Consider the following 14,289-nt stretch of genomic DNA (forward strand, 5'->3'; position numbering starts at 1 on the left):
AGGAACCGATGGAGATTGGAGGCGCCAGGGCTCAGTCAGCAACCAGAGCCCTAACACCGGGAGCAGTCAAAGCGAAGCCTCCTAGAGGGAACAGGAAGTGCTACATCTGCGACAGTGCTCAGCACATGGCGAAAGAGTGTCCCCAGAGGCTCCACAAGCACACTGCAGCCTCAGCAACAGTAACAGACGCAACTCAGCAGAGAGAACCACAGCAGGGAAACGACAGAGTCTGGTTGGAGGAAGAGGCACTGGGGCCCAGCCAGACAAGTCAATGAAGCCGTCCCCAGAGATTTTGCAGCCCACAGACCCCCTCCCTCCCAAACCAGTGGTGCAGCTCACAGCATCGCTCCAACTACCCAATGGACTCACTATGGAAGTGCCGATTACCATTGACTCTGGTAGTAACGCAGACTTCATAGGACTGGATTTCATTCAAGAGCACAACATAGCACTCCTGCCAGCCACGCTGCCTCTGAAGGTTGTCACGGTGGATGGCAGGGAATTGCTGGGGGGGCAGGTGGTGCAGCAAACGCCTCCGATGGTGATGCAAATTGGGAATCACCGAGAAGTCATCAGCTTCAATGTCACCCAACTGTCGGACACGCCTATAGTATTAGGCATGAGTTGGCTGCACAGGCACAGCCCAGCATTGGCGTGGTACCAGCGACAACTGACCTTCGGCTCCTCATACTGTGCGGAACATTGCATTCTGCCTAGCCCAGAAGGGGAAGAGGATGACCCGCAGCTACAATTAGGCACGCTGCAAGCAGTGCCACTCAAGTACGCAGCGTTTTTGGAGGTTTTCTGCGAGAAGGAAGCGGACAAGCTGCCTCCCCTCAGGTCCTATGACTGCAAGATTGACCTCCTGCCAGGGGCGACGCTGCCAACCGGGAAACTGTATTCCATGTCTGAAGACGAGCTGCAGGAACTCAGGGAGTTCATAGACCTCAACTTGAAGCGCGGTTTCATCCAGGAGTCGAAGGCAGTGGGGGGCAGTCCTGTATTCTTTGTGAAGAAGAAGGACACGCCCCAAAAAAGGCTTGTGGTGGACTATAGAATTTTGAACTCGAAAACCAAGCCCACAGCCTTTCCCATGCCCAAGATAGATGACCTGCTCGCAACGGTGAGGAAAGGACGCGTTTTCACAAAGTTGGATCTGCGAGGGGCGTACAACCTGATTCGCATACGGGAGGGCGACGAATGGAAGACGGCCATTGTCAGAGCTGCTTCCAGATCCTAGCTCACAGAGGATCACGCTAGCCAGCGATCATTAAATAAAAGTCTTTATTGAGTTACAGTTTCCATTCTCAAGCTGCTGCGTGCAACTCTACGTCTCATGGTTAGATCGGCGAAGCTCCATCTGAGTCTCCGCCCCTTGTACACCAACTTAATATCCTAGCCTTGCTCCACCTTTTCCGCCTGACTGTTCTTCTCTGGGTCCCTCTGCCCCCCGGGGTCTCTTCCTTCCGGGATTCCTCTGACGCTGACGCTGACCCCCCTGACTCTTCTCCCTCCTTTCGGCGGGCTTTAGGACCTGGCTCCCTTTCCGGGCTGCCTACTGCGCCACCTTCCTGTGCATTTGAACTTGGCACGCGCGCCCAACCTTCCACCTTCCGTCTGACCGTTTCTTCGCTCCCCGATGGAGGTGTGGCCACTCCTGACTCGTGCCCTCCCCCCTGTTGTGAGCTGCCAGCGCTTGATCCCTGGCGCCCTTCCTCTTCCCTGCTCTCTGGCGGTGACGCTGGTCCTGATTTCCAACTGCTCCCCTCTGAGTCCCCTCTGGCTCTATCTTCCTGGGGTGTCCCCCTAGGCTCCCCCCTTGCCCTGGCCACTGGTGCTCCTTTCTGTGAATCTTCTGATTCACTGGAAAGACTCGGAGATCTCGGGTCGTCGTCATCACTCATCTTTTCTTCTGCCTCCTCTCCCTCGCTCTCTGTTTCCTCCCTTGCCCTTGCCTCTGCTCCTGAACCCCTGACAGGTTCCATCTACATAAAAAGAAGATGATAAAGCTCTTATTGGGGTTATTTCATAATGGTGTTTTTGGGTTTAGAATGCACATTCACCCAAAAGTCGCAGAGTGACATGTTTATTATCAGCCCAAACCAAGCAAAGGTGTTTTGGTTCCATCTCAATAGAAAGAGGACGAATAAGCTTGCATTCTTCTTTCAGTGTTCAGTCCCCCACAAATAGCAAAGCAAAGTGTAATAAGCCTAAACAAAGCCAAACAGGTTGTTTTGGGTTGCAGCAACATAGAAAGAAGAATCTTGGATTTTGCTTATTTCGTGTTCTTTGGTGTTAATGCACATTGACCCAGAAATCGCAAAGTGTGTGTAATGAGACCAAAATAACACAACATTGTCTTTTCGCTTCCATATGCCTAGAAAGAAGACAAATAAGCTTTGATTGTGCTTATTTCAATTCGCATGGGGTTTTATGGGTGTGCACCAGAATCACCCCCAACCAAAGCAAAATGGTCTTTTGGGTTCCATCTACATAAAAAGAAGATGAGAAAGCTCTGATTGGGCTTATTTCAAATAGGTGTTTTTGGGGTTAGAATGGACATTCACCCAAAAATCGCAGAGTGACATGTTTATTATCAGCCCAAACCAAGCAAAGGTGTTTTGGTTCCATCTCAATAGAAAGAGGACGAATAAGCTTGCATTCTTTTTGCGGTGTTCAGTCCCCCACAAATAGCAGAGCAAAGTGTAATAAGCCTAAACAAAGCTAAATAGGTACTTTTGGGTTCCAGTTACATAGAACGAAGGCTCTTTGATTTCGCTTAATTCGTCGTGTTCTTTGGTGTTAATGCACATTGACCCAGAAATCGCAATGTGTGTGTAATGAGACCAAAATAACACAACATTGATTTTTCGCTTCCATATACCTAGAAAGAAGACAAATAATCATTGATCGTGCTTATTTCAATTCGCATGGGGTTTTATGGGTGTGCACCAGAATCACCCCCAACCAAAGCAAAAAGGTCTTTTGGGTTCCATCTACATAAAAAGAAGATGATAAAGCTCTGATTGGGCTTATTTCAAATAGGTGTTTTTGGGGTTAGAAGGCACATTCACCCAAAAATCGCAGTGACATGTTTATTATCAGCCCAAACCAAGCATAGGTGCTTTGGTTCCATCTCAATAGAAAGTGGACGAATAAGCTTGCATTGTTCTTTCGGTGTTCAGTCCCCCACAAATAGCAAAGCAAAGTGTAATAAGCCTAAACAAAGCCAAACAGGTTGTTTTGGGTTGCAGCAACATAGAAAGAAGAATCTTGGATTTTGCTTATTTCGTGTTTTTTGCTGTTAATGCACATTGACCCAGAAATCGCAAAGTGTGTGGAATGAGACCAAAATAACACAACATTGTCTTTTCGCTTCCATATGCCTAGAAAGAAGACAAATAAGCTTTGATTTTGCTTATTTCAATTCGCATGGGGTTTTATGGGTGTGCACCAGAATCACCCCCAACCAAAGCAAAATGGTCTTTTGGGTTCCATCTACATAAAAAGAAGATGATAAAGCTCTGATTGGGGTTATTTCATATTCGTTTTTTTGGTTTTCGAATGCACATTCACCCAAAAATCGCAGAGTGACATGTTTATTATCAGCCCAAACCAAGCAAAGGTGTTTTGGTTCCATCTCAATAGAAAGAGGACGAATAAGCTTGCATTCTTCTTTCAGTGTTCAGTCCCCCACAAATTGCAAAGCAAAGTGTAATAAGCCTAAACAAAGCCAAACAGGTTGTTTTGGGTTGCAGCAACATAGAAAGAAGAATCTTGGATTTTGCTTATTTCGTGTTCTTTGGTGTTAATGCACATTGACCCAGAAATCGCAAAGTGTGTGTAATGAGACCAAAATAACACAACACCGTATTTTCGCTTCCATATGCCTAGAAAGAAGACAAATAAGCTTTGATTTTGCTTATTTCAATTCGCATGGGGTTTTATGGGTGTGCACCAGAATCACCCCCAACCAAAGCAAAATGGTCTTTTGGGTTCCATCTACATAAAAAGAAGATGATAAAGCTCTGATTGGGGTTATTTCATATTGGTGTTTTTGGGTTTAGAATGCACATTCACCCAAAAATCGCAGACATGTTTATTATCAGCCCAAACCAAGCAAAGGTGTTTTGGTTCCATCTCCATAGAAAGAGGACGAATAAGCTTGCATTCTTCTTTCAGTGTTCAGTCCCCCACAAATAGCAAAGCAAAGTGTAATAAGCCTAAACAAAGCCAAACAGGTTGTTTTGGGTTGCAGCAACATAGAAAGAAGAATCTTGGATTTTGCTTATTTCGTGTTCTTTGGTGTTAATGCACATTGACCCAGAAATCGCAAAGTGTGTGTAATGAGACCAAAATAACACAACACCGTATTTTCGTTCCATATGCCTAGAAAGAAGACAAATATGCTTTGATTGTGCTTATTTCAATTCGCGTGGGGTTTTATGGGTGTGCACCAGAATCACCCCCAACCAAAGCAAAAAGGTCTTTTGGGTTCCATCTACATAAAAAGAAGATGATAAAGCTCTGATTGGGCTTATTTCAAATAGGTGTTTTTGGGGTTAGAAGGCACATTAACCCAAAAATCGCAGTGACATGTTTATTATCAGCCCAAACCAAGCATAGGTGCTTTGGTTCCATCTCAATAGAAAGTGGACGAATAAGCTTGCATTGTTCTTTCGGTGTTCAGTCCCCCACAAATAGCAAAGCAAAGTGTAATAAGCCTAAACAAAGCCAAACAGGTTGTTTTGGGTTGCAGCAACATAGAAAGAAGAATCTTGGATTTTGCTTATTTCGTGTTCTTTGGTGTTAATGCACATTGACCCAGAAATCGCAAAGTGTGTGTAATGAGACCAAAATAACACAACACCGTATTTTCGCTTCCATATGCGTAGAAAGAAGACAAATAAGCTTTGATTTTGCTTATTTCAATTCGCATGGGGTTTTATGGGTGTGCACCAGAATCACCCCCAACCAAAGCAAAATGGTCTTTTGGGTTCCATCTACATAAAAAGAAGATGATAAAGCTCTGATTGGGCTTATTTCAAATAGGTGTTTTTGGGGTTAGAAGGCACATTAACCCAAAAATCGCAGTGACATGTTTATTATCAGCCCAAGCCAAGCATAGGTGCTTTGGTTCCATCTCAATAGAAAGTGGACGAATAAGCTTGCATTGTTCTTTCGGTGTTCAGTCCCCCACAAATAGCAAAGCAAAGTGTAATAAGCCTAAACAAAGCCAAACAGGTTGTTTTGGGTTGCAGCAACATAGAAAGAAGAATCTTGGATTTTGCTTATTTCGTGTTCTTTGGTGTTAATGCACATTGACCCAGAAATCGCAAAGTGTGTGTAATGAGACCAAAATAACACAACACCGTATTTTCGCTTCCATATGCGTAGAAAGAAGACAAATAAGCTTTGATTTTGCTTATTTCAATTCGCATGGGGTTTTATGGGTGTGCACCAGAATCACCCCCAACCAAAGCAAAATGGTCTTTTGGGTTCCATCTACATAAAAAGAAGATGATAAAGCTCTGATTGGGCTTATTTCAAATAGGTGTTTTTGGGTTTAGAAGGCACATTCACCCAAAAATCGCAGAGTGACATGTTTATTATCAGCCCAAACCAAGCAAAGGTGTTTTGGTTCCATCTCAATAGAAAGAGGACGAATAAGCTTGCATTCTTCTTTCAGTGTTCAGTCCCCCACAAATTGCAAAGCAAAGTGTAATAAGCCTAAACAAAGCCAAACAGGTTGTTTTGGGTTGCAGCAACATAGAAAGAAGAATCTTGGATTTTGCTTATTTCGTGTTCTTTGGTGTTAATGCACATTGACCCAGAAATCGCAAAGTGTGTGTAATGAGACCAAAATAACACAACATTGTCTTTTCGCTTCCATATGCCTAGAAAGAAGACAAATAAGCTTTGATTGTGCTTATTTCAATTCGCATGGGGTTTTATGGGTGTGCACCAGAATCACCCCCAACCAAAGCAAAATGGTCTTTTGGGTTCCATCTACATAAAAAGAAGATGATAAAGCTCTGATTGGGGTTATTTCATATTGGTGTTTTTGGGTTTAGAATGCACATTCACCCAAAAATCGCAGAGTGACATTGTCAGAGCTGCTTCCAGATCCTAGCTCACAGAGGATCACGCTAGCCAGCGATCATTAAATAAAAGTCTTTATTGAGTTACAGTTTCCATTCTCAAGCTGCTGCGTGCAACTCTACGTCTCATGGTTAGATCGGCGAAGCTCCATCTGAGTCTCCGCCCCTTGTACACCAACTTAATATCCTAGCCTTGCTCCACCTTTTCCGCCTGACTGTTCTTCTCTGGGTCCCTCTGCCCCCCGGGGTCTCTTCCTTCCGGGATTCCTCTGACGCTGACGCTGACCCCCCTGACTCTTCTCCCTCCTTTCGGCGGGCTTTAGGACCTGGCTCCCTTTCCGGGCTGCCTACTGCGCCACCTTCCTGTGCATTTGAACTTGGTGCGCGCGCCCAACCTTCCACCTTCCGTCTGACCGTTTCTTCGCTCCCCGATGGAGGTGTGGCCACTCCTGACTCGTGCCCTCCCCCCTGTTGTGAGCTGCCAGCGCTTGATCCCTGGCGCCCTTCCTCTTCCCTGCTCTCTGGCGGTGACGCTGGTCCTGATTTCCAACTGCTCCCCTCTGAGTCCCCTCTGGCTCTATCTTCCTGGGGTGTCCCCCTAGGCTCCCCCCTTGCCCTGGCCACTGGTGCTCCTTTCTGTGAATCTTCTGATTCACTGGAAAGACTCGGAGATCTCGGGTCGTCGTCATCACTCATCTTTTCTTCTGCCTCCTCTCCCTCGCTCTCTGTTTCCTCCCTTGCCCTTGCCTCTGCTCCTGAACCCCTGACAGGTTCCATCTACATAAAAAGAAGATGATAAAGCTCTTATTGGGGTTATTTCATAATGGTGTTTTTGGGTTTAGAATGCACATTCACCCAAAAGTCGCAGAGTGACATGTTTATTATCAGCCCAAACCAAGCAAAGGTGTTTTGGTTCCATCTCAATAGAAAGAGGACGAATAAGCTTGCATTCTTCTTTCAGTGTTCAGTCCCCCACAAATAGCAAAGCAAAGTGTAATAAGCCTAAACAAAGCCAAACAGGTTGTTTTGGGTTGCAGCAACATAGAAAGAAGAATCTTGGATTTTGCTTATTTCGTGTTCTTTGGTGTTAATGCACATTGACCCAGAAATCGCAAAGTGTGTGTAATGAGACCAAAATAACACAACATTGTCTTTTCGCTTCCATATGCCTAGAAAGAAGACAAATAAGCTTTGATTGTGCTTATTTCAATTCGCATGGGGTTTTATGGGTGTGCACCAGAATCACCCCCAACCAAAGCAAAATGGTCTTTTGGGTTCCATCTACATAAAAAGAAGATGAGAAAGCTCTGATTGGGCTTATTTCAAATAGGTGTTTTTGGGGTTAGAATGGACATTCACCCAAAAATCGCAGAGTGACATGTTTATTATCAGCCCAAACCAAGCAAAGGTGTTTTGGTTCCATCTCAATAGAAAGAGGACGAATAAGCTTGCATTCTTTTTGCGGTGTTCAGTCCCCCACAAATAGCAGAGCAAAGTGTAATAAGCCTAAACAAAGCTAAATAGGTACTTTTGGGTTCCAGTTACATAGAACGAAGGCTCTTTGATTTCGCTTAATTCGTCGTGTTCTTTGGTGTTAATGCACATTGACCCAGAAATCGCAATGTGTGTGTAATGAGACCAAAATAACACAACATTGATTTTTCGCTTCCATATACCTAGAAAGAAGACAAATAATCATTGATCGTGCTTATTTCAATTCGCATGGGGTTTTATGGGTGTGCACCAGAATCACCCCCAACCAAAGCAAAAAGGTCTTTTGGGTTCCATCTACATAAAAAGAAGATGATAAAGCTCTGATTGGGCTTATTTCAAATAGGTGTTTTTGGGGTTAGAAGGCACATTCACCCAAAAATCGCAGTGACATGTTTATTATCAGCCCAAACCAAGCATAGGTGCTTTGGTTCCATCTCAATAGAAAGTGGACGAATAAGCTTGCATTGTTCTTTCGGTGTTCAGTCCCCCACAAATAGCAAAGCAAAGTGTAATAAGCCTAAACAAAGCCAAACAGGTTGTTTTGGGTTGCAGCAACATAGAAAGAAGAATCTTGGATTTTGCTTATTTCGTGTTTTTTGCTGTTAATGCACATTGACCCAGAAATCGCAAAGTGTGTGGAATGAGACCAAAATAACACAACATTGTCTTTTCGCTTCCATATGCCTAGAAAGAAGACAAATAAGCTTTGATTTTGCTTATTTCAATTCGCATGGGGTTTTATGGGTGTGCACCAGAATCACCCCCAACCAAAGCAAAATGGTCTTTTGGGTTCCATCTACATAAAAAGAAGATGATAAAGCTCTGATTGGGGTTATTTCATATTCGTTTTTTTGGTTTTCGAATGCACATTCACCCAAAAATCGCAGAGTGACATGTTTATTATCAGCCCAAACCAAGCAAAGGTGTTTTGGTTCCATCTCAATAGAAAGAGGACGAATAAGCTTGCATTCTTCTTTCAGTGTTCAGTCCCCCACAAATTGCAAAGCAAAGTGTAATAAGCCTAAACAAAGCCAAACAGGTTGTTTTGGGTTGCAGCAACATAGAAAGAAGAATCTTGGATTTTGCTTATTTCGTGTTCTTTGGTGTTAATGCACATTGACCCAGAAATCGCAAAGTGTGTGTAATGAGACCAAAATAACACAACACCGTATTTTCGCTTCCATATGCCTAGAAAGAAGACAAATAAGCTTTGATTTTGCTTATTTCAATTCGCATGGGGTTTTATGGGTGTGCACCAGAATCACCCCCAACCAAAGCAAAATGGTCTTTTGGGTTCCATCTACATAAAAAGAAGATGATAAAGCTCTGATTGGGGTTATTTCATATTGGTGTTTTTGGGTTTAGAATGCACATTCACCCAAAAATCGCAGACATGTTTATTATCAGCCCAAACCAAGCAAAGGTGTTTTGGTTCCATCTCCATAGAAAGAGGACGAATAAGCTTGCATTCTTCTTTCAGTGTTCAGTCCCCCACAAATAGCAAAGCAAAGTGTAATAAGCCTAAACAAAGCCAAACAGGTTGTTTTGGGTTGCAGCAACATAGAAAGAAGAATCTTGGATTTTGCTTATTTCGTGTTCTTTGGTGTTAATGCACATTGACCCAGAAATCGCAAAGTGTGTGTAATGAGACCAAAATAACACAACACCGTATTTTCGTTCCATATGCCTAGAAAGAAGACAAATATGCTTTGATTGTGCTTATTTCAATTCGCGTGGGGTTTTATGGGTGTGCACCAGAATCACCCCCAACCAAAGCAAAAAGGTCTTTTGGGTTCCATCTACATAAAAAGAAGATGATAAAGCTCTGATTGGGCTTATTTCAAATAGGTGTTTTTGGGGTTAGAAGGCACATTAACCCAAAAATCGCAGTGACATGTTTATTATCAGCCCAAACCAAGCATAGGTGCTTTGGTTCCATCTCAATAGAAAGTGGACGAATAAGCTTGCATTGTTCTTTCGGTGTTCAGTCCCCCACAAATAGCAAAGCAAAGTGTAATAAGCCTAAACAAAGCCAAACAGGTTGTTTTGGGTTGCAGCAACATAGAAAGAAGAATCTTGGATTTTGCTTATTTCGTGTTCTTTGGTGTTAATGCACATTGACCCAGAAATCGCAAAGTGTGTGTAATGAGACCAAAATAACACAACACCGTATTTTCGCTTCCATATGCGTAGAAAGAAGACAAATAAGCTTTGATTTTGCTTATTTCAATTCGCATGGGGTTTTATGGGTGTGCACCAGAATCACCCCCAACCAAAGCAAAATGGTCTTTTGGGTTCCATCTACATAAAAAGAAGATGATAAAGCTCTGATTGGGCTTATTTCAAATAGGTGTTTTTGGGGTTAGAAGGCACATTAACCCAAAAATCGCAGTGACATGTTTATTATCAGCCCAAGCCAAGCATAGGTGCTTTGGTTCCATCTCAATAGAAAGTGGACGAATAAGCTTGCATTGTTCTTTCGGTGTTCAGTCCCCCACAAATAGCAAAGCAAAGTGTAATAAGCCTAAACAAAGCCAAACAGGTTGTTTTGGGTTGCAGCAACATAGAAAGAAGAATCTTGGATTTTGCTTATTTCGTGTTCTTTGGTGTTAATGCACATTGACCCAGAAATCGCAAAGTGTGTGTAATGAGACCAAAATAACACAACACCGTATTTTCGCTTCCATATGCGTAGAAAGAAGACAAATAAGCTTTGATTTTGCTTATTTCAATTCGCATGGGGTTTTATGGGTGTGCACCAGAATCACCCCCAACCAAAGCAAAATGGTCTTTTGGGTTCCATCTACATAAAAAGAAGATGATAAAGCTCTGATTGGGCTTATTTCAAATAGGTGTTTTTGGGGTTAGAAGGCACATTAACCCAAAAATCGCAGTGACATGTTTATTATCAGCCCAAACCAAGCATAGGTGCTTTGGTTCCATCTCAATAGAAAGTGGACGAATAAGCTTGCATTGTTCTTTCGGTGTTCAGTCCCCCACAAATAGCAAAGCAAAGTGTAATAAGCCTAAACAAAGCCAAACAGGTTGTTTTGGGTTGCAGCAACATAGAAAGAAGAATCTTGGATTTTGCTTATTTCGTGTTCTTTGGTGTTAATGCACATTGACCCAGAAATCGCAAAGTGTGTGTAATGAGACCAAAATAACACAACACCGTATTTTCGCTTCCATATGCGTAGAAAGAAGACAAATAAGCTTTGATTTTGCTTATTTCAATTCGCATGGGGTTTTATGGGTGTGCACCAGAATCACCCCCAACCAAAGCAAAATGGTCTTTTGGGTTCCATCTACATAAAAAGAAGATGATAAAGCTCTGATTGGGGTTATTTCATATTGGTGTTTTTGGGTTTAGAATGCACATTCACCCAAAAATCGCAGAGTGACATGTTTATTATCAGCCCAAACCAAGCAAAGGTGTTTTGGTTCCATCTCAATAGAAAGAGGACGAATAAGCTTGCATTCTTCTTTCAGTGTTCAGTCCCCCACAAATTGCAAAGCAAAGTGTAATAAGCCTAAACAAAGCCAAACAGGTTGTTTTGGGTTGCAGCAACATAGAAAGAAGAATCTTGGATTTTGCTTATTTCGTGTTCTTTGGTGTTAATGCACATTGACCCAGAAATCGCAAAGTGTGTGTAATGAGACCAAAATAACACAACATTGTCTTTTCGCTTCCATATGCCTAGAAAGAAGACAAATAAGCTTTGATTGTGCTTATTTCAATTCGCATGGGGTTTTATGGGTGTGCACCAGAATCACCCCCAACCAAAGCAAAATGGTCTTTTGGGTTCCATCTACATAAAAAGAAGATGAGAAAGGTCTGATTGGGCTTATTTCAAATAGGTGTTTTTGGGGTTAGAATGGACATTCACCCAAAAATCGCAGCGTGACATGTTTATTATCAGCCCAAACCAAGCAAAGGTGTTTTGGTTCCATCTCAATAGAAAGAGGACGAATAAGCTTGCATTGTTCTTTCGGTGTTCAGTCACCCACAAATACCAGAGCAAAGTGTAATAAGCCTAAACAAAGCTAAATAGGTACTTTTGGGTTCCAGTTACATAGAACGAAGGCTCTTTGATTTCGCTTAATTCGTCGTGTTCTTTGGTGTTAATGCACATTGACCCAGAAATCGCAATGTGTGTGTAATGAGACCAAAATAACACATTGATTTTTCGCTTCCATATGCCTAGAAAGAAGACAAATAATCATTGATCGTGCTTATTTCAATTCGCATGGGGTTTTATGGGTGTGCACCAGAATCACCCCCAACCAAAGCAAAAAGGTCTTTTGGGTTCCATCTACATAAAAAGAAGATGATAAAGCTCTGATTGGGCTTATTTCAAATAGGTGTTTTTGGGGTTAGAAGGCACATTCACCCAAAAATCGCAGAGTGACATGTTTATTATCAGCCCAAACCAAGCATAGGTGCTTTGGTTCCATCTCAATAGAAAGTGGACGAATAAGCTTGCATTGTTCTTTCGGTGTTCAGTCCCCCACAAATAGCAAAGCAAAGTGTAATAAGCCTAAACAAAGCCAAACAGGTTGTTTTGGGTTGCAGCAACATAGAAAGAAGAATCTTGGATTTTGCTTATTTCGTGTTCTTTGGTGTTAATGCACATTGACCCAGAAATCGCAGCGTGTGTGTAATGAGACCAAAATAACACAACACCGTATTTTCGTTCCATATGCCTAGAAAGAAGACAAATATGCTTTGATTGTGCTTATTTCAATTCGCATGGGGTTTTATGGGTGTGCACCAGAATCACCCCCAACCAAAGCAAAATGGTCTTTTGGGTTCCGTCTACATAAAAAGAAGATGATAAAGCTCTGATTGGGCTTATTTCAAATTGGTGTTTTTGGGTTTAGAAGGCACATTCACCCAAAAATCGGAGAGTGACATGTTTATTATCAGCCCAAACCAAGCATAGGTGCTTTGGTTCCATCTCAATAGAAAGTGGACGAATAAGGTTGCATTGTTTTTTCGGTGTTCAGTCACCCACAAATAGCAAAGCAAAGTGTAATAAGCCTAAACAAAGCCAAACAGGTTGTTTTGGGTTGCAGCAACATAGAAAGAAGAATCTTGGATTTTGCTTATTTCGTGTTCTTTGGTGTTAATGCACATTGACCCAGAAATCGCAGCGTGTGTGTAATGAGACCAAAATAACACAACACCGTATTTTCGCTTCCATATGCGTAGAAAGAAGACAAATAAGCTTTGATTGTGCTTATTTCAATTCGCATGGGGTTTTATGGGTGTGCACCAGAATCACCCCCAACCAAAGCAAAATGGTCTTTTGGGTTCCATCTACATAAAAAGAAGATGATAAAGCTCTGATTGGGCTTATTTCATATTGGTGTTTTTGGGTTTAGAATGCACATTCACCCAAAAATCGCAGAGTGACATGTTTATTATCAGCCCAAACCAAGCATAGGTGCTTTGGTTCCATCTCAATAGAAAGAGGACGAATAAGCTTGCATTGTTCTTTCGGTGTTCAGTCACCCACAAATAGCAGAGCAAAGTGTAATAAGCCTAAACAAAGCTAAATAGGTACTTTTGGGTTCCAGTTACATAGAACGAAGGCTCTTTGATTTCGCTTAATTCGTCGTGTTCTTTGGTGTTAATGCACATTGACCCAGAAATCGCAATGTGTGTGTAATGAGACCAAAATAACACAACATTGATTTTTCGCTTCCATATGCCTAGAAAGAAGACAAATAATCATTGATCGTGCTTGTCAGAGCTGCTTCCAGATCCTAGCTCACAGAGGATCACGCTAGCCAGCGATCATTAAATAAAAGTCTTTATTGAGTTACAGTTTCCATTCTCAAGCTGCTGTGTGCAACTCTACGTCTCATGGTTAGATCGGCGAAGCTCCATCTGAGTCTCCGCCCCTTGTACACCAACCTTTTCCGCCTGACTGTTCTTCTCTGGGTCCCTCTGCCCCCCGGGGTCTCTTCCTTCCGGGATTCCTCTGACGCTGACGCTGACCCCCCTGACTCTTCCCCCTCCTTTCGGCGGGCTTTAGGACCTGGCTCCCTTTCCGGGCTGCCTACTGCGCCACCTTCCTGTGCATTTGAACTTGGCACGCGCGCCCAACCTTCCACCTTCCGTCTGACCGTTTCTTCGCTCCCCGATGGAGGTGTGGCCACTCCTGACTCGTGCCCTCCCCCCTGTTGTGAGCTGCCAGCGCTTGATCCCTGGCGCCCTTCCTCTTCCCTGCTCTCTGGCGGTGACGCTGGTCCTGATTTCCAACTGCTCCCCTCTGAGTCCCCTCTGGCTCTATCTTCCTGGGGTGTCCCCCTAGGCTCCCCCCTTGCCCTGGCCACTGGTGCTCCTTTCTGTGAATCTTCTGATTCACTGGAAAGACTCGGAGATCTCGGGTCGTCGTCATCACTCATCTTTTCTTCTGCCTCCTCTCCCTCGCTCTCTGTTTCCTCCCTTGCCCTTGCCTCTGCTCCTGAACCCCTGACATCCATCCCCCCCTCGAAGCCCCCTCTTCCCCCCTCCCCTCCTTCCGGTGCGGGATCTGGGTGCTGCCGTGTCAGGGGGACGAATGTCGGATACAGTTCGCTTCCCGTGGCGGGCCGCCATCCGAAGTCTTCCGGTTCTTCCTCCCTGCTCTCGTTGACGACGGTCACCTCCGCTTCCATCTCTGTGCCGCCGTGCTCGAAACCCGGG

Source organism: Podarcis pityusensis (genome assembly GCF_964106645.2).
Source record: "Podarcis pityusensis genome assembly, chromosome: 5".
In the NCBI taxonomy this organism is placed as follows: Eukaryota; Metazoa; Chordata; class Lepidosauria; order Squamata; family Lacertidae; genus Podarcis; species Podarcis pityusensis.